Source organism: Anser anser (genome assembly GCF_964211835.1).
Source record: "Anser anser genome assembly, chromosome: 9".
NCBI classification, from domain to species: domain Eukaryota; kingdom Metazoa; phylum Chordata; class Aves; order Anseriformes; family Anatidae; genus Anser; species Anser anser.
In genome coordinates this window covers 1,002,925-1,030,371 of record NC_139729.1, presented here as the reverse complement: position 1 = coordinate 1,030,371, position 27,447 = coordinate 1,002,925, and the positions used below count along the sequence as shown (strand labels likewise).

At 41.1% G+C, this 27,447-nt stretch overlaps 1 protein-coding gene and 1 pseudogene across 2 annotated transcripts in view; one reads left to right on the top strand and one right to left on the bottom strand.

Moving 5' to 3' along the window:
* The window catches only part of LOC310904016 (nuclear pore complex protein Nup153-like), a 250,767-nt gene that overhangs the window by 62,062 nt on the left and 161,258 nt on the right, over positions 1-27,447 (bottom strand). The gene's annotated exons all lie outside the window — the stretch shown is intronic.
* On the top strand, positions 1,286-26,557 carry LOC310903975 (nuclear pore complex protein Nup153-like; annotated as a pseudogene). Its single transcript has 11 exons — positions 1,286-1,429; positions 4,053-4,263; positions 6,388-6,636; positions 7,840-7,979; positions 8,062-8,145; positions 19,613-19,822; positions 21,064-21,156; positions 21,395-21,482; positions 23,483-24,094; positions 25,496-25,690; positions 26,205-26,557. The product of its transcript is annotated as a nuclear pore complex protein Nup153-like (transcript).

Below are 27,447 nucleotides of genomic sequence, written 5' to 3'. Positions count from 1 at the left end.
GCGCGTTCCCGTGAGGGGAGGGGGCGCGCGAGGGAGGGAGGGGGAGGGTGTGAGAAACACTCCGTAGCCAATAACTTGGGCTCAGGCGAGGAGCTCGGCGAAGCAGGAATTTATTCGCGATCGCAGTGGCGGGCGTCCCGTCCGTGCGAGGACTACCGCACACCAAATTTCCCTGGTGTATTGCCAAGCACTTCCCCGTGCAAGGGCTTACCATACACCACATTTCCCGAGACTCTTCCTTTCTCTCCCTTATCTCACGCTTCGTCCGTCTCCGGCCGCGCCCCTCGCGGAGCTGCGGAACCGCGGATCAGGACTCCACACTCGCTCCGTACAAAAGTACGTCTCAATCACACGGCACACAGAGTCTCACCCGACCCCCAAGGCAATACTTCCTATTTCTTACCTTGGTCTGTGCACAGAGTTACCGGATCAATTCTCAAAGCCGGAGTGCCTGCCTTCTTCCCTTCCCCACTCCTTCACGGATCCTGCCTCTTTCATCAGTCTCGGGCCCTCTGTCAGCTCTCCGCAGAACCGCCGCCGTCGATGCACAGGACCGCTGAAATCAGCGGGGCATGCCTTCCTGCTGCTGCGGCGGTGGGGCTCCCCAGTAGGCGACTGGCTCCCGGACGAGCCCCCAAATTGTGAGAAACACTCCGTAGCCAATAACTTGGGCTCAGGCGAGGAGCTCAGCGAAGCAGGAATTTATTCGCGATCGCAGTGGCGGGCGTCCCACGAGCAGCAGCGCCCCTGCTGGTTCCAAAACCCAGTTTATATACTTTTTGATGACGGGACCCTCCCCTGTTTCCCCACTGAGGGGGTGATCCAGGCTCACAATCTGTCTGATGCTTCCCAGACAATGCATGGCCTTCAGTTGCCGGCCTGTTAAATTTCGAATTTCTTTCGACTTTTTTACTGGTTGAAGCGGTAATGGTTCTTCACTTACCTGACTTGACTCAACACCGTGATTTTCCCCGAATTGTTCTACGGAGTCTGGTTGTCTGCATTTTACAAGGTCGCCTGCTAAGCGTTCTTATCGCTGCAAGCACACCTCGATACCCCATTCCTTACCTTTAAACAACGTAACTCTGCAAAAACAACATTTTTATTCCCACGAGGGGCAGGGCAGGCCCCGCGGCGCGTGGCGGCGGGGGGCGGGGGGGCCCCGTGACGGCACCGAACGCGGGGGGGGGGCGGTATGGCCTCGGGCGGCGCGACCGGTAGCGGCGCGACCGGCAGCGGCATGGCCGGCGGTGGCAGGGCCGGTGGCGGCGGGGCGCCGGGCGGCAGCCCAGGAGCCCGATCAGGAGGAGGAGGAGCAGGAGGAGGAGGAGGAGGAGGAGGAGGAGGAGGAGGAGCGGCCGGCGGCAAGGTGAAGAGGCGGCGCCACCGTTTGGGCGCCGCGAAGCCCCCCTGTGCCAGGAGCAAGCGGGTGAGGAGCGGCCCCCCCACAGCGGGCCCTTCCCCCTCAGCCCGCCAGTTACCCCCTTACTTACCCCCTTACCTTACCCGCCCCTTTATCCCCTTAGTTACCCCCTACCCACCTCCTTACCCCCTTAGTTACCCCCTCGACCGCTTAGTTACCCCCTTAGTTACCCCCTCAACGGCTTAGTTACCCCCTTAGTTACCCCCTCAACCGTTTAGTTACCCCCTTAGTTACCCCCTCAGCCCCTTACTAACCCCCTCAGTTACCCCCTCAGCCCCTTACTTACCCCCTTACCTTACCCGCCCCTTTATCCCCTTAGTTACCCCCTACCCACCTCCTTACCCCCTTAGTTACCCCCTCAACGGCTTAGTTACCCCCTTAGTTACCCCCTCAGCCCCTTCCTAACCCCCTCAGTTATCCCCTCAGCCCCTTACTTACCCCCTTACCCCTCTACCCAGCCCATTACCCCCCTCCTCCCCCTCCCCTTCACCCCCAGCCCGCTGCCCTCAGGACCCCCAGTGCCACCCCCAGGGCTTTCCCCGCTCCCTGCACCCCTCCTCAGCCCATCATCAATTCTCTGAACGTTACCTGCCAGGCTTTGCTTCTCGTTTGTGCTGTAGGGTACAGCAGGTTGATGGTGAAAGCGGTCCGTCAATTCGGGGTGTGAAAATCCCCGTGCTGGAGGGGGGACGCGCCGAGATCCCTCCCAGCAGCTCTTTGCTAAGAAATGTCAGGACGCCCAGAGAGATGCTCTGGAGATGCCCTCTGCACATGTTTGTTCAGCCAAAACCTCTCCGCTATTAAATGAGCAACGTAGCTGAGGGGATTGATTATCATATGCAAAACCAAGGGAGCGCTACGCATGGATAGCTGCTCAATTAGGTTTTTATCACTTGCAGAAATGCCAAGTCCCTTATACCACATATTGACAATCAATCTTGTCCATCTAAAGCTGGCCTGGAAGGGCAATGCAAACATTCCCCACGCTTACAGAGCAACCGTTGAAACCTCTGGCTTGAACAGTGCATTAATGTTGAAAGTGCCATAGCTTGCGTGTGCCGACACTGTGTAGCTAACTGATAAACCTTACACGTGGATTGAAAATAATCAGTGGAGATGGTTTTCTAACTTTTCCATTGTCTGTTATCTCTGCGTGTTTTCCAGTAGGTTTATTTAAAGAGTGTGCCAGAGCAAACACGTGCGTGGGGATATCTGGGGGATTCTGCACAGAGAATGGCTGCTGCACATCCAGCGCAGATCAAATTAACAGTAACTTATCGGGGAAGAGTTTTAATGATTTGATAAATAGACAAACTGATAGGTGTTACATGTGTGCATTTATTATAGCAGTTAGCTTTGTAACCAGACGAATCGTGCAAATGTTCATAACGTAAAAGGACGAGCTTTGAGCAGATAGCTTGCTTAGAGCATTTGTCAATTAATTTCAGTTTATTTTCAATATCATGTCCACTCTGCAGAAGGTTCTGTGGCTTAATGTTAATTGTCTCTCAGTGATGCAGTTGGGGAGGCACGAAAGCGACCGATGCGATTTTGTGAGGTTATACCTCTGGTTCTGATCCCTACCCCGCTGTTTTTCTCATCCTTCCCCCTACAACTTTAGTCGATAAGTCGATTCTTAGAAATACTTAAATAGATGTGTTTTGTGTGCTTGTGATCATAATTACAGCCCACCAAACCCTCTGTCTCTTACCATTAAGCTCTGAAGGTGCCTGGGCACTGTAGGCAGTATAGTTAGCAGCTTCAAAGTTCCTGGGAACTAGTCCTGGATCTAATTTACCTTTTTTTTTTCCCCCTGCCTGCAGGAGGGATGATTAGCAGGATGCCTAGCTCATGATTGTCAGCTTTCTGGATATTAATTTTTATTATTAATTTTTATTATTAATTATATTCATTTATATTAATTTATCTTTTATTTAACCGTAGTTCCTGGGGCTTTCGGTCAGGTGGGAATTCTCCGATCGTACCCGATGTATGCCGCAGAGTCAGTCTTCTACAAAATACAGCAACAGCTTTAGAAGGCTCTTGCAAGAGGAGGTGCTGGTGCTATAGCTATAGCTGTGTTTCTTCCAGGACATCTTCTGGGTTAGCCTGACTGTTGAGAGCAGAACTGTTTTTTGTGCGTATAGTCACTGCAATTCAGCATTACTAAAATTGAAAATATTTAGATTCACTGATTTTAATGGGTAGTATGGTCCTGACTGTCGCAGTAGATAATTGCTGAACTTCTGGTTTAGTTGGTTTTCACGGGAGGGTGCGAAGAGGAAGAGTCCTGGAACAAGTCTGTAGGTCAGGAGCTGTTCAGGCGTAGAGTTTCCTGATAGCCTTGCAGATTGACGACCTGCTGATGAATTTTGGCAGAGGTTTCAAAACTTTGAACCTTGCCAAGGTCACTTGGAAGTGCAGACAGTGATAGGTAGTTGTAAATCAATCTTAGGTGAATTTAGGTTTACCAGAAGTGTAGCGATCCTATGCCAGGGATCAACCTCGTCGTCGTCTTCTGAATATTTGCTGTATAATATCTGTCTTCAAGGTCCGTGGAAGGTGGTATCCCAGCATATGCTGTTGACTGCGTTTCTGTAATTAAACAAGTGTTTTTTCTTTCAAGCAGGGATTAATTAGCAGAATGACAGAAACGGTGAAAAATATTGTACCGGCCTGGCTGCAGAAGTATTTCAATAAGCGTGAGGAGGAGTGTGTAGACAGAAATGAATCTGCAAACCAGGAGGAGACTCCGGTAAACTATCACCACGATTATTCAGATGAAGATACCATAATCGATGAGAGATTCACGCCTGAACCAGCAGGAATTAGTAGACGAGGTATGTGAAAAATCATTTGGAATTCTGGCCATCTGTATTTATTCACAGATTTCTAGTTTTGAATCTGAATTTCAAAAGGAAATTGGAATGAGGGTTTTGACAGAATGAAAAAAACCCAAAAAAAGTCAAAACAACTGTTTGTGAAACCGTCTTAGCTTTAAACTGTATACACAGTTACGAAGCATACATCTTATGCTCTTGGAAGGCATCAGTTAACTTTAGGTACTCTATTAGCCAGGTGCTAAATGCTGAAAATAAGTCATTTGCAAGTGTGCTGGGTTGCATTTTCCATCTTTTAAAAGATATGGAATGAAAATCTGTCTAATTGCCTAAGGCAATTAAAAAAATTAATTTGTTTTGCAGTCTTCGAAACAAAAGACTAGATGCTAGAATGGCAGAGGAAAATTCCGTCTCGTGTCCCGACTTTGTTTGTTTTGTTTTGTTTTTTTTTTGTTTTGGGCTTTGATCAATTTAGTAAAGTTCCTCGTTAACTTGATGGTGAACTGGGGAACTTGTGCACGGATGTGGTTTATGAGATTATTATCCTTAAAATATTCAATAACTTTAAGGTCTACGCGGGGGGAGGGGGTGTCTTTGAGAAGGTATTTGGACCGTTGGCAACGAGGTTTGCAACTCCTTTACCTCATGAAAGATTAATTTGTCTTATATCCAGTGCCTCTCACTGTTCCTGTAGTCCTGTTGTATAAATTTGCATCTATTCTTATTTGAGTTTCTCTTAAATTAGCTGTTTTGGGGAAGTCAGCTTTTAATAAGTGAAGAAGTTTTGTCTGAGCGTGCGTAGGTAACCATAGATAATGTGGAAAGTCAGTTGCTTCTGTTGTTGGCAGAATCAAAAAATAAGGAGGAAATATCTTTGCCTCCAATCTCATCTAATTGTAAACAAGGAGATTGATGGCTTTCTGTGTAGCTGTAGCTTGGGAATGAGTTTGGAGAAAAGAATAGAGAAGGTCTTCGTGACTGAGGAACACATGTTGGCTTTCCTATGTAACTGCGTGAAAGGAGCTTTCAGTAAGAACAGCTGCACTGCAAGCTTGCTAACTCCAGGAGATCAGGAGCAGGTGGACACCCTGGAACCTTTTGCAGCTTATGTTGCTGTCCGTGGGTGTTGCTTACTATGCTTAAGAATAAGATTATTTTTTTTAATTATTACTACATTTTGAAACCAATGTGTTTCTTCAGTTCTGAGGTATCAGTGTGCTGGAGCCTATATTGGGTGGCCTTCCGCCTGAAGAACTTTCTGTATCTCAAACGGTGCTGTCCTAAAAATCTGCTCATGGTTTGGAGAGCTAATTAGTGGTACTGCAGTGGTTATGAAGATTGAACTAACTAGTTTAAGCTTCAGTTCAAGTATCAAGAGGATAGTGGCTCAAAGTCATTTGAATTGCCCAGATTCCTGGGAGAGACAGTAGGCTTTCATCAGGCAAAATACCCATGAATAGTTCCATTCATTTAGCAAGATAGACTTCAAGGCCACCTATTCCAGGCCACTGGCATTGTTTGCAGACCCTTTGCTTCAAGAGGGAAAAATGCTCGTCTGGTTACTTGGGTCAACATCCTTTTCCCTTGGGTCAAAATCCCAATAGTTAATGGGTAGGAGATGATGTTTTGCGTCTAACGTGAGCTGATATGGAAGAACTTGGGAAAAAAGTACTGCAAACGTTCATTTTCATGTTGTGTATTCAGATTAATATAACCTTTGTTCCAATATTATGGAAGCTGCAGTGTTATCTGTAATTTACCGTGTAATCTCAAATTTTGTAAAGCTTATTGCAAGCTGTACATGGGAGAAGGAGTATATATGTTTGATTTAGTGAACGGCCAAGTCAGCGTTAGAGCATTTGAGCACGGGGTCAGAATGTGGTGTTGTAAAACCTCATAGTTAACTACTTCTGGATGCAACATTAATACTGTGTATCGCAAGCAGTGTTGTTGTTGTAGCCAGACAGTTAGATGCAACCGTATCTGGGTGAGGAAGAAGTTAAATTTGGCTTCTCTCTTTTTGCGCTTAGAACTTGGCAATAGCATGGCTGTCGATAGGAAACAGGTTTTGGCTTCTGTGAGCTTGTCTATAGCAAAGCTAATTATCTCCCTGTTCTTGTCTAGAACCATCCACAAGTAGATCAGCACTGAACTTCCCAGTTGTGTTAACAAGGCCCTCTCTTCATCGGAGCCGTCTGAATTATACCATGCTGGATTCTCCTGTCCCACCTTGTCAGCCCTCGACATCTTCTATATTTGGCATTGGCAGTCCTAGGCTGTCCTTCATAAAAGAAATAGAAGATTCTACCTCTCAACAAGACGATGATAACATCTCAACAACCAGTGATTCCTCCTCTAGAGCATCTGATGAAGGTGATTTTTGTGTTCTCTGTTTAATTGACTTTTTTTTTAATGTGAAGTACCTTGCGTTCTTTAATATTCCACATCACCTTAGTAAATAAAATAGGTGAATGTCAACTTTGGATGCGAGAATTAAATTGAATTTTTAGTGTTTTAGAAGTATATAATCCTATCACCTTTTTAATAGAAGCGTGCTTTGGAATACGTTTATGATACCCTGATGTTAGAAAGAGTCAATGCTGAAATATACACGTTCAGCTAGGTTATATGTAAATTTTGAACTGGGACGGTAGGAAATCAGGCTGACTTGCCGTAGCTTGACAACTAGGCTGATTGTCTAGAAGGAAGAGTGACTCAGAATATCTAACAGACAGCTGGTTAAATGTGAATAAGTGCAGGTGACAAATAGGAACACGAGATGTTTTCCTGTGTTTCAGCAAGAGAAGATAAAGAAACTACTCTGACATAAGCTATAGGCTGTTTTTTGACCTTTCTTGGTAGAAGGCTTCAGCTGTCAATACTTTCATGTCTTTTGCCAAATTCATTGAGGAAAGCACACCATTTTAAAATAAAAAATAAGCATCGTGTCGATGTAGGTTGGTACGTAGGTCTTCTCGCTGAAAGGGCGAACAGCAGGTTTGCAGCTTTTTCTAGTCCCCCATATAGACAGGGACTGACGTGTGCTCAGCAGGTTTTCCAGAGAACTTTTGTACAGCTGAGAGTAGAGTTGCTGGGCTTTAGCAATATAACCTGAGTGCACTAGAACTTTCTGGTGTGTCTTCGTAAAACATACATGGGCAGAAGATCGTTAACTCTTAGAGCAGCCTTTGGGGAATCTTCCAGGTTTAAAACCTGTGCGATTATGATCTGTGCTGGCCTCCAGCCTTTTACCAACACAGAAAAAAGCTTTGTCCGTACAAATGCACTGATGTTTATGCGGTCCTCTTTTATCTTAGCCTGAAGGAAAAAAAAATCTGCATTGGAAGCACAGTATTAACTTGGTAAGATTGCTGAAAACTACTTGCAGCTCTGTGAACAGTTTTCAAGTTTGTAGGTGATACTTGGTTTTCAGTCTGTACGTGAAGTTGATCTATTTAAAGAAGCTGAAGTCATGCTTATTTTTCTGTATTGAAGAACTTGAATTAGTGTGATCTTTATTGTTAAAGTTCTGTACGTACGAGAGGCATTTACATCTAGCATACGTCATTTTGGCAGATGTTGCAGTTTTAAAAAATACTTCATCGTCACTGCTCTGGCCCACAGAAGCTGAAAGAACTCATTCCCTCTCGCAGCATTCTGCAGCTAGCTCTAAGAAACCTGCATTCAGTTTATTTGTTTTTGGAGGACTGTGTCCTGTAAGTACTTCACAGTATTTCTTTTAATCAGTTTGAATGTGTACCTGTTTTTCTATCCACTTCTCATACTGTGTTTCCGTAGGTACGTGGAAGCACGTCTGTTTTTAAGCAAAACCAGCTTGGGTTTTCTCCATTTTACCCCGGAAAGACGGCCTATGCCGGTGCTGCAGCTGTAAGATCAAGGCAGCCAAAGACGGAACCTTATCAGGTATGAGAAAAGTAGTGTAGTGGGAAATAGTGATGGAAATAAAAAAAGCAGCACTGCCAAAGGAGCTTTGAGCAGGGAGCTGAATATGTGGTAACAGTTGCTCTTCTGCCCTCTTGGTCTACAAAAATAGACGTCTGAGATTGATTTCTGTTTAAATTCTTTAATGACAGTTTTTACCACAGGTAATACTTGTCAGAAAGAACAAGAATGACAGTTTGGGCTAGTTGTTGGTAGTTGGGGTTTCCTCTGTTGTTAGGTCTTTCAAAAAATTCCATTTAAGTGCCATTGTCTGCCTCTGACTACATTACGTTAAAATAACTTGATGCAAAAAAGCCAATGACAGCATAACTTTGAAAACTTGTGTTTATGGTAGCAAAAGCTACAGTAGTCAAACCTGGCTAATATTTATCTGTGGATCTTCTTTTCCAAGCATGCCTACATTCATGCTATGGATATGTTGTATAAACCTGCAGTCTTTGAAAATATCTGAAATCAACTTTGCTGATCCTTTGTTCTTCTGGTACACAGAGGCATGCAGGACTAAATGCAGTCCCAAGATAAGCAGTAACATGCTTTCTGTTTTGAACGATTCATATAGTTCTTGGAGAGAGTTATTTGCCCCCAAGAGTTCTTGGAAATAGCAAATAAAAACTGCTGACAACTCTGATTAGCTAGAGCTGAATCGAAAAGGAAAGTCAAATCAGGTTTGGTAGGAATGTATTTAAATGAAAGTGACTTTTATCGATAAATCAAAAGGAATTTGAAGAAAATGAAAACGCGGGTTTGCTGGCTCTGTTCTGACAGTCCATTTGTGCAACGGAAAAAGGGCAGTACAAGTACCTCACTTACGGGAAACCTTGAAACCTTGTGGTGCAAAGCTGGGAACCCTCTTTGGTCGGCTATTTTTGTTTTTTACAATATTACTGCATTATGGTAAAAAGAGGAACCAAAATACTAGGCTTTTAAAGGAGAGAGTAGCTTGCTTCTTGCTGCTTGCTGTGAATGACAGCAAGGTACTAGAGAGTCCAGCGAAGGGCCACCAAGAAGATCAAGGGACTGGGAGCACCTCTCCTCTGAGGAGAGGCAGGGACTGCTGGGCCTGTTTAGCATGGAGGAGAGGAGGTTTGGGGGGATCTTATTGGTGTATATAAATACCTGAATGGATGGTGCAAAGAGCATAGAGAGCCATTGTCTTTTCAGCGGTGCCCAGTGCCAGGTCAAGAGGCAACAGGCACAAACTGAAACGTGAGGCTCTGTCTGAGCATCAGGAAATGCTTTTGCACTGTGCGGCTGATGGAGCCCTGGCACGGGTTGCCCGGAGAGGCTGTGGAGTCTCCCTCTTTGGAGGTCTTCAAGAGCTGACTTGACATGGTCCTGGGCAACCTGCTCGGGGTGGCCCTGCTTGAGCGGGGGGGTAGACCAGGCGATCTCTAGAGGTCACTTCCAACCTTAACCATTCTGTGGTTCTGTGAGTCTCACTTGTGTTTTTACATGCTGCGTGGTCTGCTTCCTGTCTTCACATCGTGTGATAAGCACAGTGTGGTTATATGAGGGGTTTAACCTGGGAAGAAAAAAAGTCACACCAAAGGAAGTTTTTGACTGATATTTGAAGTTGGGTGGTGCAAATAAACAGTTTACTTTTTCAGTGTAATGTTTAGATCTGTTACAGTTTAAATCAGATCTTTATCTTTTAAGACAAAGATTTGCAGCCAACTTTAATCTTGGGGGAAGGGAGGAAGCAAGAGAGAAGTAAAACTAGTTCCTGGTTATGATTGTATACACTGATTTTAAGATGGTACACTTAGACCATCGTGAAACTCTGAGGTCTGTGTTGTTACTGAAAATGCTTTCTGTACCACAAGCCTTTTCTTGAGTTCTGTTTCCCTGATTACTGCTTCGGAGGCCTTAGCAGTCCTAGCATCATCCGTCTTGACCTTTTACAAGTACGGAGTTCTTTTATTGCTCGTGCAACAAGCACGTGCAAGATGCACTGAGGCCCAAGGTAAACTTCATTAAACTCCGAATGTATTCTCTTCTTTATGGCTTAAACTCCCAGTGACTGCATTTTTCTCTGTCATCAGAATATATTGATTGTATCATCAGTGTAGCCTTGGGACGTAAAATACATGCCTCTTTAGCTCAGAATTGACCATTGTAACACTTAAAATGCTAATTTTTCAGGCACAAAAGAGAGCGAAAGCTGGACAAGAAACTGTGTGGTCCCACGCTACCTTAAGTACCTCAGCACGGCGCATCTTGGAGGCAATGGAGAAGCTGTCAAGCCCTTTGTTGGTAAATAGCACTTCTTTAAATCTGTTTTTGCTTCATGTGTTTATAAAACTTAGTAAATGTGCCATCAAAGCATAAAGATAAAATTATTCTTCCTTACGTTGTGGCCGGTTTAATTTATTGCGCTGTTTTTTCAACAGGATGCTAAAAGAATGGCATCTGTTTTGCTGCTGTGTTGTGTAAGTTGACCATGAACCCCCACATTTTTGTTGCAGGGAACCCTCTCTCTCAGGAGAAAAAAATTGCCCTCTAATAGTTATGCTTTGTTTTTTCCTCAGCCTCCGGACATAGATAAACTGGATATTACTGACTTCCAGTCCAAACGAAGAAAGGTAAGAACCAATAATGTCTTAAGCTGAGGTAGATAACTTTTTCAATGCTTTATCACTATTAGAAAAATTTTCTCAAACCTCAGTGACAACATAGACATCAAATCAAGTTAATATTGGCATGTATCCACAGTAGATGATGGGCTGTGAAGATTACTCAGGTTAAGAATTATGTTATCTTTGTAAGTTGAGAGCACCAACTCTAGAACACACCAAGTCGTTTTATCTTGTCCCCCAACTTGGGGTGAAGCTGCATATTAAAATTCCTGTTGAGGCAAGTTTTCTCTTGAAGAAATGATCACAAATAGAAAAATACTGATTGAGTGGTCATATAGACTTTGTACAGACTTCCGTGTTCATTCGGGCACAGAAAACTAGTTTTTGTGCTTTTTATCACCATTCAAAGTAAAGAGGAGGAAAATTGTTAATTTCCGACGCTATAAATCTTACGCTCCTAAATTCCTATTTGGAGGTAGCACAGAACTGGTGAGAATGCTGTGGTAAAGCATGATTTCCTTTCATTTTGTTTAAAAAATGAAAACTAGTCATCTTTTTTTGATGACTTTAGTTAGGGGTATCATTAAATTGCAAAACTGTACCAGGCAGAATAGCTCTTGGTGTATTAAATGCCTAACTGGGGGAATTAATATTTTTCATTTTTACCTTTAAAACCAGCGATGAACCATCGTTGGAGTCTGATAAATTTTCCATAAAATTAAATGGGCATCTCTTTCTGCGAAAACATCTGTGTTTCCAGTATCAGTCTGAGTGTACAAATGACCACTTGTTAAGTGTATGGGCTTTTTAGGCTGGAAATCAAAGTGGACAGTAATACTGGTTGCTTATTGCTTTTAACTCTTTCAATCTCTGTATTGTTTAGCCAGCACAATCTCCATTTGGTAAAGTTCTAAAATGAATGTAGCAGCAACTGCTTAGTTTTTAGGGGGGTAGAGGTTTTTTTTTTTCTTTTTCTTTTCCGACGCTATAAATCTTACGCTCCTAAATTCCTATTTGGAGGTAGCACAGAACTGGTGATAATGCTGTGGTAAAGCATGATTTCCTTTCATTTTCTTTAAAAAATGAAAACTAGTCATCTTTTTTTGATGACTTTAGTTAGGGGTATCCTTGGGCTTATTAAATTACAAAACCCTTAGATGACCACTTGAAGATCAGGTGACTGAAGGAAATAACAAGATGTGCAAACTTTTCATCTTCTGTTCTAATGAGAAAAGGGACAGTGTCTCAAGAAGTTTCTGTGCCAATTCCTTGATTGGATGGATGTATAATTAAGTTTACAATCACTTCAGAGTTTACAAACATCTCAGATTTCCTGGACCATCTTTTCACCATCTGCCAAATTACAAGGGCATGGAGAAGTGAAGTATATCATAAATATTATCCAAATAACTAAAACCAAATCTGGTGTGAATTCTCAGTTATATTATAGCAATACACCTGTGATAAGGCATTAAGAAAGATCTGCCAGATTTGCAACAGAGAGCCTGAAATTGTCAGCCACTAAATGAATGTTGCACGCAGCTGTCAGTGGGTGAAAGGAGATAGATTGTCTATTCATAATACTAGAATTCATAATGGTGGCGGGAGAAGGGTAGCCCGTGATGAGAAGCAATTATTTGCTGAGGAGACGATCGTGTGTTTTCCTGCTAAAGTGAACATGCGGTTGACGGAACACTTGTGCACTCAGGCTAAACTTCTGCAGTGGGTAGCAGTGATGTGGTATTTTTCTTATTTCAAGGAGCTGTACCAGGCAGAATAACTCTTGGTGTATTGAATGCCTAACTGGGGGAATTAATATTTTTCTTTTTTACCTTTAAAACCAGCAATGAACCATCGTTCACTCGAAGTAGATTTGTGAACTTACATAAAACATGTCTTATTCAAGGTTTCAAACTGAATGTAATATTTTTTAGAAAGATGTATTTTTATATACTTTAGAGAGAGTGTGAATTCTATTACTAAGAGCTGGGAGATACTGTGAAATTAAAGCTGCAGCGTAAACAAAAATTTCCTGTTGGTATTGATTTGAACAATAGCATGCTTCCTAAGACTGTATTTTCTGATCCTTAAGACCGCAGGCGGAGCCATCGGTAAATCTTGTAGCCTTTAGGGTTTGTTTTCTGTCTGACAGTTCAGTTAAGTCAGTTTTGCAGAACACGCAGTGGTCTGTGTTAAAAATTAACTCTGGTCTGTGAAAATGCTTTGAAAAGGGAAGTCAAACCCACTACGTGAAGTGCATCTAATGCACATGTAAAGCATTGGATCATATTTTAATGAATGAGATTATTGTAAGACTGACAAGTTGGTTTTTTTGAGTGTGTTCTATTGTTTGTGTAACTTTGAAGAGGGAAAATGTAGGGGATGTGAAGCCCAGAAGCCTGTATAATTAGTTGCTTAACACTTCGAATGTTAAATTAATGAATTAAGCTACTGAAAAAAAAAAATCACAGTGTGGGCAGAGGAAAAGATAGGAGCATATTCTAGGAACATGGGTTATTTTAATTATGGTAGCATGAATTATTTTGTCTATGAAGCTAACTGCCAAATTTTGAAATGGAATTCAGTCAGACTTTGGCTACTTATATATAGCTTTATGGATTTCGTTACTGGTTTTCTGGTGATTTCCCTCTACAAGTTGAACGGTCTTCAGAATTTTCAAATCGTATTCACTGAGTGCCAAGACCGATGGGGGGAGGTTTATAGTTCTGTAATTTGTTTTCATCAATAAATATTGGAATTAATTTGGGTGGACGTAAGGATAAATTGATTGCTGTTTCCCTTTCAAAGCTGGAATCCCAGAATGCATTCCAGTCTCCACCTGTTAAGAGACTTGTGACACCAACGGTAAACCGTCAACCGATGCGTTATACGCGGTATTCTGAACCATCACCGACTTCAACTACTCAGTCCAGCAAAATTTGCCAGAGAGTAGACACAAAGTTCCAAGTGAGTACATTTTTGAGTCCTTATGTGCCTGTTTTTTTTTTCCAGTCTTGGAATGTTTCTCAAACCAATTGTTATCCTATCTTTGCAAAAAGTACTGATAGTATGTTTGAGGCGAGCTTTAAGGCAGTGGGAACCATTGTGAAATAGATTGAGCTTTTATGGATTTAATTCTGTTTTTGGAACACTCAGTGTCTTGTGGTTGTTTTCACGATGTCATGATGTGCTATTGAGTCATCCTGTTCTCAGTGAAAGAATATTAAAAGACAGAAATGTTTTCCTTTTATATTCTCATGTACACAAAGCTGTCACTGATGAAACATGCTCGTGTTCTGTGTAAACTATTCCAGGTGAGCTATGTGCTCCAAGTGAGAGTTCTGACAATGTGCTGAGTTATCGGTTTTGATTGCTTTGGAGTAGATGGAGTCTAATAAATTTTCCATAAAATTAAATGGGCATCTCTTTCTGCGAAAACATCTGTGTTTCCAGTATCAGTCTGAGTGTACAAATGACCACGTGTTAAGTGTATGGGCTTCTTAGGCTGGAAATCAAAGTGGACAGTAATACTGGTTGCTTATTGCTTTTAACTCTTTCAATCTCTGTATTGTTTAGCCAGCACAATCTCCATTTGGTAAAGTTCTAAAATGAATGTAGCAGCAACTGCTTAGTTTTTAGGGGGGTAGAGGTTTTTTTTTTCCTTGTTTGTTCATAAATGACAGAAAACAGAAAAGTATGTCCCTTTTACGGGGTTGGTAAACACAAGTTTTGATGAAAACTCTCCCCCCCACACACACAATTTTTGTCATTTTGTTTAAAATAATTACTTTCTTTGTTAGAGGATTTGACAAATTTGATTTAGTGTTCTATCAGTTTGTCCTCAATGCTGAGTGAAGCAGTGTGCTTACTTTAGCCCCAAAATTTAACTGAACTGTACCCACAATGCTGAATTAGGGAACAACGTTAAGTAGGTGAGGTGTATTCAGTGCTATAAAATTAAAAATAAATAAATAAAATAAAAACCACAAAAAACCACATGAAGTGGTTGTTGGTACTTTGTGTATTCTGTACATATTCAGCTAAGTCTTGAACTAAACTTAACTTGCAGGGGATGAGAGAGAAGACTTTGCCTGCAGAACAGCGAGCAGAACCATCTGAAAGGTATGACATCTATTAATTTAAAACTTACTTGAAGGAAGAAAGACATCTCCTTTTTCAGTACAGTCTGCACCTGAAAGGTGGTGACAGTTCTCAGTAAAAGGAATGGGAAATCCAATGAAAATTTTGTATTTTGAGGGAGCTGCAAAGTCTGGATTGTGTTTGAAGATCAATATAACTTTGAGAAAATTGTTGTTTTTATGAACGGAAGGAAGATGAGCAAGAATAAAAGTACTGATACACCACTTTTTATCCCAAGTTTATCTTCTGAGTAGGATACGAAGATGGGAAATGAGGCACGTTTTCTGTATCCACAGAAAGGATCTTTGCTATTGGAGGCCTAATTTTTTCCTTCTACAGGAAATATGGCTCATTTTGTAGTTTAACTAAATCTGTAGCGTTACAAATTTTGCTTTGACAGATATTTCATGGTTTATAACTCAGTTTACTTATAACAAAATAATTTGTCCCTCCTAATGTTCCCTAGGGGAAAAGCTATTAGTTTTAGCTATTTAATTGCTTGCAGTTTGAAAGCTCTGTCCTAATGGGATGATTCTTTCTGAAGTATTCTTTAGAAGGTGAAGTAGGGGAAGTGAGTTACAGTTCAGGAGGATGTTTATTGATGTGTTTTTTTCTTTATTTTTTAAGCAAAAACATGGAGGAAGATTTATGATTTATTATTCTTTTTTTTAATACTCCTTTCATGATGAAGTTAATTGTCTGCTTTGAGTTCACATGAAGACCATGTGTTCTTTAGAATCATTTGAGGCCAAATGCTAACTCATCTCTAAAATAAAAAAAATCCAGCAGAATTAATTGAATTTCTTCTTGAGGAGACTGCTTTGTGTTATACTGCTTTCTTGGTTTAGGTCAAATGAGTTATCCTCCAGATAATATTGATGGCTCTTCCTTCTGGGCAAATGGTGTTTTGGGTAATAATGCTTGAGTTAAGAGACTTTGCACTCGGTTTTTAGGGGGTCGCTCTTTTCAAAGAACAGTAGCAGGGAATTTTGTTGACTCTATGCTCATCTGCCAAGCAATTCTTATGTGACCATGGGCATTCTTTGGCTTGCAGAAAGAACTCAACACTTTGTTTTGGCATCTAAAAGTTGGACTTCACAACAACCACCTTTTCAGGGGTGGAAGCGACTGGCTTTAAGGTTCTGGTACAGGTGCAATCAGGTGCTGGGTTGTAATTATGTTTTTTTCAAACTGTTCTAAATTGTCTCTGTTAGAACTCCTTTCTACTTCTCCATTTAGGAAGGAGATAGAGCAAACTCATACTGCTTTTGATTTCGTTCACAAAGTTTATTGCAGTGCCCTACCTTTTGTTTGTAGAGTAGGTAGTGGTGGTAGTGTTTTTTGTGATGCTGGTCTCTGTTGGGTGCCATGTTCTGGAGCAGGAGCACCACACTGATCTGCTGGCAAGAGTCCCTTTGGACAGTTGAGTTGGAATACTCAGTAAATCTCTGGCCCACCAATGCTATATATCTATGTGTGTGTGTGTGTGTGTATATATTTTAAACCTGAGTCCAATTGTAGATTAGACTTGCTTGAAGGCTGACAATTGTCTTTGCCCCCTTGAAGCTCACAGGTGTTAACAGAAAGAGGAATATGGGCTGTTATGGGCAAGCGATAGTTGTCTGAATGAAGATCTATTTTGATGTAAGACTTTTTTCAGAATTCTAATGGATTGACAGTTTGGATTAGAGAAAAGTCTGAGCATCTGCCTTAGGGATCTGTCTTCCTCTATGCAGTTACAGTGCTAAGCAGGCTGTTGTCAAGTATTTGACAAGTTTAGACCAGTTCTCCTCCTCAGTATTGTGGGAGTTTGACCTGGTGTCTTCCAGTGCGATCTAATGCACTTCTGTACTGACTGACTGATTGGCTGCAAGATAAGCTTTGATGTCACGGTTTTTCCAGGCATACTTCATTTTCTTGCCATAGTACTTTTGTTAGAGTTATTCCCTATTCCACTTCTGGTTTGGGTTATTTTTTCCCCATTTGCTCTTGGATTAGGATATCTTTCTGGTTTTGAGCTAGGCTTTTTTAAGTACCAGAAAAACGCCTTTGTATGCCTTACAAAAGGGATCTGTATTCATGTCTGAAAAGACTTCTGGAATGTTGGCATACCCAAACACCTCTGCTGTTCCTGCTGATGGCCACATGAAAGCCAGAGCTGCTTCTGAAGCTTAGGCCATATTACCTTGCCACACAAGTCTAAGGCGTCCCTATTTTATCAGAGCTGTTGGCAGTGTTTCCCATGTGTATGTGTGCATATGTGCACTCTTTCTGTATTTTTGTGAGCTGTTCTTTTATATCCCTGCAAAAGATACACGTGCATCGCAGAATCAGAGAACCAGTCCTATTTAAAGGAAGCACTGGAAAATAACAATCTAAATCAGCTCTTCTATTTCAGGTCTTCTGGCTTAGTCATTGTTCCCGTGTGAACGGTGCACTTATGTATGTCCTTTTCATTGCTGCTGTTAATAAAGTTTTTCCTATTTAGAACATCAAGTATTTACCAGCGTTTAGCAACTTGTGAGACAGCTTTAGTTTTTTTCTGATCAGCAGGTTTCAATTCTAGGACTAATAACAGCTCTAATATCTTGAAAAAAAAATTTGGCTGGTAATTTTTTTTTCTCTTGTTTCCCCCAACTTCTGTACTGTCGTGTGCTAGCAATGTGACCAGCTACAAATTCAGTACTGCTGCGTCCAATGGTCTGTCTTCAGGAGTGAGTAGCGGAGGTGGCAAAATGAGAAGGGAAAGAGGAATACACTATTTATCAAGAGCTGTACAAGAACAGGTAAGTGACTCTTAAATTAATTGCTGTCACTGAGCTTACTGAAGTAACTAGCTAAGTGTGTCAGTTTTATTGCATCATAGTAAATTATAACAATACCGCTTTATTTTTGCATTGTTTTTGTTTTCTTGTGGGTTTCAGAGCAGGCTCCAATTGATTTCCTGTGTTTGAATACCTGAACTTTGCTTATGTAATTTTGAAATTTTTAATTCTCTTACCTTGGAGATTCTTCAAACTATAACATTTCTCGTTAGCAATTGAATGAATGAGTCCTAAGAAGAGAAGTTTTGGTGAAGGTGTGTATAGTTTTTCTACAGGAATGATACTTGAAACGAGTGCCAAGTATAAAAAGAAAAAAAAAGCTTAATTTTTGGTTTCATATTTAAGTCGTACAGAAAGATACAGGCCAAGAGTGTGAAAAAGAGTAGTAGAAGAGAGCATTCTGCATGTCTGCTAACGATGACTCAGTTTTTGATACTCACCAAACTCATTGTGAGAGAGTTTTTTTCTCATTTTAATAGGAAAAATCTATTCCATAAAACTATGACCATGAATATTCAGATTATTTTTTCTTTTATTGGATGTTATATAAGCTGCCTGTAAGTTAATTTAAGTATTTACGTTAACATTAAGTATTTAATTAATATTAAGTTAATATTAAGTATTTAAGTTAATTTAAGTTTCAAATCATTAAATGGGACTTCTGGATGATGCAATATAAAGAAATCGTAAACACAGTTGTTTATTCCTGTAACGCAAATAAAATAATGGTCCAAATATCAAAAGTTCCATAAACTTTTCAAATCAAAACTGTGAAACAGATGTAAGCTACAGGATGCACTGAATATCAGTAGTACCAACTTACATCCCTTCCTAGTCATTTCTAAGTAGATCATGATAGTACTGTACAAATTTTGGTCAGATTTCCTATGCCATTTAAAACATAACTCATCCAATCTTAGTAATCAAATAAAGTAAGTGGCAGGGATGAAAATTGAAGTTGTTAAGAGGCTGTTTTCTGATTTTTATATTTGCATCCTGATACATGGTATAGACTGTATTTACCAGAACACAATCTTCAGTGCTGCTAGTCTGACTTTCTTTGGTGCTTTTTGTGTTTAGTTTGGTTGTTGAACCTACCTGCTTCTTTAAACATTACCTTTTTCCACGTTCACTGCTGTAGTGACTTTAGAAACTTTGGCAGCTATCCCGCCTAATTTTGCAAGAGGAACACTTTCTCACTTGTCTTGAGAGTGTACTCTTAATTGAAGCCATGCGAGGGTAGTTAGAAAGGATGATGCTTCTCCAGAGCTTTGATGACTAAAGTATAGAAAAGAAAGAAAAAAAATGTGATCTGTGCGTCTCTGTTCTGCACAGGTTTTGAGTTAACTTTCAGTGTTCTTGCTGTACAGTTGTTGAATAGAGTATAATGTGGAAGCAGGCCTGCCATAAATTAAAATGACGTGGTAGACAGAGGTGGGGAGATCGGGATTTCTTCTGGAAACTTGCTTTCTCTTAATTTGTATGGATTTTTGTTCTATTTAATTTTGTTAATAAATTGGGTGCGATGGGGTGAGAAAGTAGTATGTCTTGTATAAGAAAAATTAAAATTTGCAACTTTAGGAAGTGGAGGAACCAGTGCTACCGAACATACCCCTACCCATCAGTGCTGCATCGCTGCCTCAGTTCAATTCTAGTTTCATTGGTAGTAGCGCTGTCTCAGCGTCACCGAGCGCTGTTTCAACAGCAGCAATGAGCACGGCAACTCCAGCAGCTGCGACGGGCATGGCAAATCCATCAGAGGTGGAGGGCATGACAGATCCATCAGAGGTGGAGGGCATGACAGATCCATCAGAGGTGGAGGACTTGACAGATCTATCAGAGGAGGAGGTGGAGGACATGATTTATACAACGGCGACGTCGGGCATAACGTGTTCAACAGTGCCCTCAGGCTTGACATATCCAATAATGGCGGCGGGCATGCCATATCTGCTGATGACAAAGGACAAGGCAAAGTCAACAGCGGCAACGACAAGCGTGGCAAATTCAACGGAGGCGGCAGGCATGGCAGATGCAGCAGCGACGGCGGCGGGCAAGGTAAATCTTTATGCTATAAATAATGTTTACAATGAGTATACTGCTTTATTGCGAGTTGACTTTTTCTGTGGTGCTCATGAAACTAACAAATATTAGTTTCTACGCAGCTGAATGAATTGGGGTTGTATGCCAGTTTGGGGAAAAAGGCATAAATGTTTTGATTCTGCTTCTCTCAGTCTTAGAGCCTGCCAACTCCCATTTAACGTGATTGTATAACTGCTTCAAATGCTGTGGAAGTCTGCGGGGGAAGGGGGGTGTGGACTTTATGCCAAGTTATTTATAGTGGTTTTGGCAGGGGTAGAGTTAATTTTCTTCGTAGTAGATGATGCTGTGTTGCAGATTTGTGAGCAAAACAGTGTTGGTAAGGCACTGGTGTTTTAGCTGTTGCTGAGCAGTGCTTACACAGTGACAAGTCCTTTTCTGTGTCTCACGCTGCCCTGCCAGCGAGGAGGTCGGGGATGCACAAGAGGCTGGGAGGGCACTCAGCCAGGACAGCGGAGCCCAGAGGACCGAAGGGATATTCCACACCATTTAGCATCGTGCTCAGCAATAAATGCTGGGGGAAAGAAGGGGAAGGAGTGGGGAGTATGTACAGGGTTATGGCATTTGTCTTTCCAGGTAGCCATTACATGCGATGAGTCATTAATGCTACCTCAAATTTAACAACTTTACTTCTTTACTTCCAGTTCTTTTCCCTGTTCCATTTGGAGGGAGTGAGCGAGTGGCTGTGTGGTGCTTAGTTGCCTGCAATGGTTAAACCACAACTTTATTTAAGTTATTAAATTAGAGGTAACGTGGTCATATAAGCCTCACATAGAATGAGCCTAGGGTGCAATAATTGGCATATTATTGCAATAAAATAAACATTAATCTGTTCCAGAGTACTTGAAATATTTTTTGTACGGTTTGAAGTAGACAGCTGCTTTAACATGTTGAGGTGTTTGCTGAAGTTCTTGGAGTATCATTGGGCTGAGTTTGCCGTTCTTCAGCTTCCTGGCTTGCTTTTCCGTGCATTTAGACCTAAGTAGCATCTCCAGCTTTTCCTCTCAGTTTCTGGAATTTGGTTTTGAAGATATTGTCCTATACCCACTTGGAAACTTCCCTGTGTTTTATTATTACTTTTATCTGCAAAATAACTCAAACATCAGGTTTTTCGACGTCACTGCGGGACTTCTGTTGGATAGTGAATTCAGGTAGTTGTTGCTCTTAAATATAAACCTTTAATTCTTTTGAAAATACAGATACAACCAACAAGTACTGTTAGCAGTCCTGAGTTTGCGTTTTCATCTCCAGTTGTGAAATCTACTGAGGCAGAAGTGCTACCTACGTCTTCTGTAAGTAAAATAATAAAGGAGCTTGACTTTTTTTCTTAGGCATTTAGTAGGCTGTTGCAGAACACTAAAGCAGAATCTGCCTTGATGGAGAAAAGTATGTAGGCTTCTGGCTTATAATTTGTCATTCAGCATGCGTGCTACAAATGTGAAGAGCAGCTTTCAGATTTGGTTTTGTGTGTGCATTTGATTGAAGTTCCTGTGGCTTGAGAATCTGAAAAACCTCTCTTGTTCATAGCAGATTGGGTTTACATTTAGTGTTCCCGTTGTAAAATCGGCAGAACTTTCTGGACCCAGTGGTACTCCAGTGACGCCCTTTCTTACCCTAGGTAACTGAAACTTTAGCACTTCAGATCTGAAGTGCTGATTTTCCTTTTTTTCTTTATTAAATCTTCAATCTGTCCTGTCTGCGCATGCTAGCAATTCCAGGCAGTGTTGGACTTCTGCAGTATTTTTCCAGTGACAGATCTGCTTTTATATTTTTTTTTTGTTTTGTTGCTTTTTGTTTTGCTTGTAATCATAAAGCATTGCAAAGTAAGTAGAATTTGTGAAGATTCTTATGTGAGAAGCATGAAAGCTGGAAATTCTTGTTTCTAACAAAAGTGAGTATAATCTGCTCTAACTAGGTCACATTGTGAAAGCTGTTTTTGTTTTCTTTTGTTTCAAAAGACACCACCACCTCAACCAACATCAACACACAGAAAGAGGAGGTCAAAGATTTTGCTGGTGGTCCCCTCACCACTGCCCACGTATTAAAGGAAGGAAGCGTCTTAGACGTTCTAAAAAATCCTGGAGAGATAATGAACTCCTTTTAAAAAGATGCTGCAAAAAATACGCTAGCATTTTTTATTAAAAAAAAACCAACACACGACTTATGGTTAATAGAGTATCTGCTATAAATATGAATGTAGGAGAGCATTACATTAAGCGCTGCGTTTGTTAGGGTGCATCTGCCCCCTTCTATTCTAAGTGGTGTTTGTTGCTGGAAGTAAAACTGCAAGATGAAAAGCAGATGGGTTGCATCTCCTTTACGTGTTAGGATGTAATTGTAAATGAGGTACTAAGAGAATTAGCCAGATAATCGGTGTTTCATTTTAAGTAAATACAATTTGTGGAATTGAAAAGGAAATGTTTGTAAAACTCAACACTCCTGTCCCACCTTCAGCCCAGGTGAAGAAAGAATAGGAAAGAGCTTCAGTTCCAAATACATGGCGAAAGCTGCGAATCTTTGGGCCTTAGCTTACAATGGCTCCTGTGGATTAAAATTTAAACTGCAAACAGAAGTGGAGTGTTTTACGTTAAAAACCCTTTTCTGAATTTTGTTTTTAAGCAATTGCAATTGTTTTCAACAGTTTCATAAAGTGTGTCTGTGGAAAAGATATCTTTTAAGAAAAAGGGCTTTATTGAATTTGATCTTTTCCCAAAAGTCTTCTTCTAACTTACATACTTGTTAAGAAGGCAGCACATTTCTCTGTTGGAAAGAGCTAAGTGAGAGAAAATACATTGTGCATTTTGTTTAAGGAAAGACCTCTGAGTGAAGTGACATTCACTTTCTTTATCGGTTTAAAAGAAGCAGAATCTAAATCCACATTGTTCAAAGACTTCATTTTTGACTAAAAAAAACCCAACAAACAAACCACAAAACAACTATGTTCAAGGTAGATTTACAAGCAACTTGAGCTGCTGTTTAAGATGCATTTCCTTTAGTCTTTCTGTATTAGTAGCTTGTCTTTCCTGTCAAAATTGCCACCTTTTAAATAAGGAGTTGTCCTGTGTCCGATGCATTTTGAAAAAGATTATAGAAAATTAGACAGTTGTTCAATTGTCTTGAGTTTTTATTATTTAATTAATATTCAGCATCTGTGGGAAAATACCGCATGGATTGCTGCTCCGAGTACAAACTTCTGTACAGTTACTGGAGTAGATTTGAGTCATCTGCTACGGAAGGAGGAGCTTTAGAAATTTGATTCGATTGGGCATCGCGTCTTAATCAAATTGTATTATTTCCATTCCACGTTGGACTGTCAGATTTCAGTCAGCTACTGTCTGTTTGTACTTGTATCGACCAGTGAAAATGTTGATTTAAAGCTTGCTTGGAAACAAAGAGTTAAATGAAGCTTTAACGAAATGTTCTGTTGTGACCCAGTGCAGCAGATGAAATTTCATCCGTTTAGATAAGATTTCTGGGGACTTCCTGTTGCGCTCGGTCTGAATGTCTAGTTGTAACCATTGGCACCTGAGTTGAAATTTTTGCCCTCTAGTAAAGTCACTTAGTTACATGTAGTGAGGTGCTGCGCTAACAGGAAGACTTTTTTTTCTTGCTTCCTAGACTTTGGATTGTTGAAAACACGCTCTTCTACGTCTGCACAACCTACAACAAGCACAGTGGTTTATACTAGGCCTGCAATAACAACTTTTTCTGCAGGTAAAGAGACTTCTAAACAAGCATCGCACTGGCAATCTGATACATGTGACCCTTTTCTGCAAAACAAAGACATAAAGGACAAATGTGTAACTTGTCAAGCTACTAAAGCCTCAACAGTTGAGAGTATGAAACAGACAGTAAGTTCAAGTCAATGCGACACCTCAAAGCCAGCAGCGCCCCCAGCAGGGATGCTGGGCTTTGGAGACAAATTCAAAACAGTACCTGGAACGTGGGATTGTGATACATGTCTTGTCCAAAACAAACCGGAAGCTACAAAATGTATAGCATGTGAGACACCAAAACCTGGAACGGGAGTAATGCCTGCTCTGACATGACCAGTGGTCACAGACAGCTCGGTGACAGTGACATCCTCCTCGAGCAGCACTGACACAACAGCCACTCTGGGCTTTGGAGACAAATTTAAGAAGGCGAAAGGCTCTTGGGACTGTGGAATATGCCTTGTACCAAATAAGACGGAAGATAACAAATGTGTAGCCTGTCAGTCTGAGAAACCAGGTATGGTCCTTTTTTTCCTGTTGTTTCCATCCTAGCCTCTGTGAATCTTGTACAGAATAAAAGTACGTTGCATATATGGAATATTTTAAGCAACACGATTCCCAGGTACGGTTGATGGGTTAGCGGCTGTCTGCAGGATTGGTTTACAGGCACTTCAGAGGTCTCAGCCCAGGTTCCAGCCTGTCGCATAAATTGAACTGATTGTGAAATGTATTAGTACGGAGCTGGATCAATGCAGATACCCCCGGCTTTGCAGCTGGTGAGGGAAGGTGGCTGAAGTGAGTGACTTAATTTAAAAACAACATAGTGATTTTTCACTGGCGAAAATGAGAACTCCATAGAAAGAGTTAAAAATGACTGCGTTTTTCTCTTTCAAAAAATAAGTAAAAAAAATTACAGAATGTGGCCAAAATGCCTCTACTCACCGTTTGTATGTAATTGAGGGGAGATGTGAAGCCAGATTTCAAGACAGTGTAGTCTTAACTAGTCTTAAGCTAAAGCAGAGAGATGCCTATGAAGGTCAGTGGTAGGCTTCAAGAAAGCGAGTGACCCGCTGGGTAACTTCTTCAGGGCAGTACTGGGTTGTTTCCCATTGTGTGTGACCGTAATTGATTTTGAGCGTGGTTGTATTGTTTTTAAAATACGATTCTAATTCTAACTTTGACTCTAAATGTCATTTAACATGCCATTACATCGAAAAACACCTGTGCAAATATATCGTGGAAGAAACAAATTAAGATGGACTAGACCGGGCTTTTGTAATCATCCTGTGCGGTAAGACTGAAATTTCATGAGGTAAGATAATGGATTTCAGACAGAGTTGATTCTCTTGGACTTCCAACCTCTGAGCGGTCAGTCGGCATCTTTGTCTGAGGCTCTTGCCATTGCAAGGAGGAATTTTGGAAATGAGGGGTTTACTGTGACCATGGTGCAGTGAATTGCACGGTTACGTTGCACTTGTCAGGAGGAAGAGCGATGCAAGTAATACTAGGATAAAAGTTTTCTGCGTGTGCCGTGGAAGGGAAGAGCCATTCTTGTCTTTCCGGTTTTGAATTTGAAGCGTTATCTTCTGCTTCTCTCTTAAAAGGCACCTTTTTTTTTAAAAGGCACCTGTCAGGCCTCTTTATGGAGGTTACACTGTGGTCAACAGCAGCAGAAGCTTGTGTGCTGAACAGAGTTGTGTGTTGTTTGGAAGCTTTGAGTTCCACTCTGGTTTTTTTGTTTGTTTCTTTGTTTCTTTGTGGGTTTTTGGTGGCTTTTATTTTTTTCAGGGGCGGGGGGGGGAGTTGCGGAGTAGTTTTGAACATTTCTGTGGGATTTGACAAATCAAATTTAAAAGTTAATGCTCATTTTATAGTTCATGTTCAAACAGGATGGTTAACTGTCTTGTTTGTCTCACAGAGGGTCCAACACCTGTGACCAGTAGCAGTGCATCTGCATTTTCTGCTCCTTCTGGAGAATTTCTGGATTTAGACAAATTTAAGAAGCCTGAAGGAAGCTGGGATTGGAAGACCTGCTTGGTTCAAAACAAAGCAGAGGCCACGAAGTGTGTAGCCTGTGAAAGTGCAAAGCCAAGCACCAAAGCAGAGCTCAGAGGTAATACTTAATGATTAAAACGAGGATGCATATTCTGTGATTTATTTTTTGGTTTGCTCTGATTTTTTTTATTTTCTTACCTGTTAAGCACAATTATTTTTTCCTTTGAGGTGTGGCAAAATTATTCGTTTTTTCTGTAGGAATATTGCCTAGATAACTTCTGTTTCCACACTTTTCCCCAAGAATAAGTTTATCCTTTTTAGAGAAAAGCTTTCATTAATGACGTGCTTGTTCTTTACATGCCCTACACGTTGTTCATTTGGAGTTCAGACTAAAAACATGATCTTTCAAAGAAGTTCGTATACTTTTTAAAGCCAGGTGGTGGGCAGAAAACACAATTGTGAAAAGTTTTATGTAGAGAGGAAGCATGGGGTTTTCTTGTTTGTTTTACTGTTTGGTTGGTTGTTTGTTAAACAGTTTTGACTGGAAAGATCAGGACTAGAATGTAGTTCAAACCTTCACGTACTGCAGATACACCGTGGGTTACGGACTTGACATTCACTTATTTCTGCAGGTTTTGGTACTGCGACTGCGTCCACAAAATGCTGCCTTGCCATCATTTACATTCGGTGTTCACTCAGAGTGTTCAGGTGCAGAGTCTGCAGCTGCCTCACAGTTTATTTTGGGAAGGACAGAAGAGAAGCAGGATTCTGTCACTACTGCTGCTCCGTTAGTGTTTGGAAAGAAAGCTGACACTGAAGAGTCAAAGACACAGCCTAGCTTTTCAGTTGGGAAGTCCGAGCGTACAAAAGAAGAGAGCACAGCAAAACCTATGTTCAACTTCAGTTTCGTTAAACCATCAGAGAAGGAACCTGAGCAAGCAAAGCCAGCTTTTTCATTTGGGGTCCAAACCAGTACTTCAGGTAAACAGAGTATCTTTTGTCTTCACTTGTGCGCTTATGTCCATCAAGTAAGACCTCTGAAACCATACTAGAAAAAATCTGCGGGATTTGATATGTTCATGTACTAGAGCTTTAGAAAAAGTTTAATTCCTATATGCAGCATGTCTTCTGTCCTGGTTATTGATACGTACGAAATTAGTAGCAATCCCTTTTTTGATCTCAACACTAGGTTTAGACAAAAAATTGCGACACCTTAAGGAACCTGTCCTGCATCTCATACAAGCACAGAAGTTGCAGTGTCTCAATGCTAGCAGTACAGTTGGTGGTAAAATCTTTAGTAGGGTGAAATAGAGGCCTCACACCTTTCAGAGAAAAAAAGAGATTATTCCCACATACTTGCAACTATGCTGCAGAGTGTACTGCTGTTACTCTAGTGCTACAAAGGTCCAAAAATCACTGAACAGTTATTAGCCAGTTTTGTATTCCTTTAATTTGTTGAAAGACTGCAGTAGAGGATTGAAGTTTTTATTGAGGATCACTGTGTGGAAAAATTCTGATTGTTAAATGTCATTTGTATGACTTAAGAACCGCGTTTTGGAGTACAGAATTCAGTATTAATTCCAGAAGGGGTAAGGGGAAGGACATTAGCTAGTAATCCCGAACAAAAGCAGTGTATAGAGCTATACTGATTTTAATCGCAGTATTCTTACAGTTGGTCTGTTACTGAACAGATATGTTTTGGGGAGATATGGTGGCCAGGGAGGCGTGTGTGTTTGTGTGCTTCCTCTTCTAGTTAAGGTTCTGGGGTCTGGTTTAGTCAGGAAAATTCGATGAGGCACCTTGTGTAAAAGGAAATGTTAACCAGCATTTTTCAACACGGTGTAGTCCCTTAAAAGTGTCATAGATGAAAAGAGG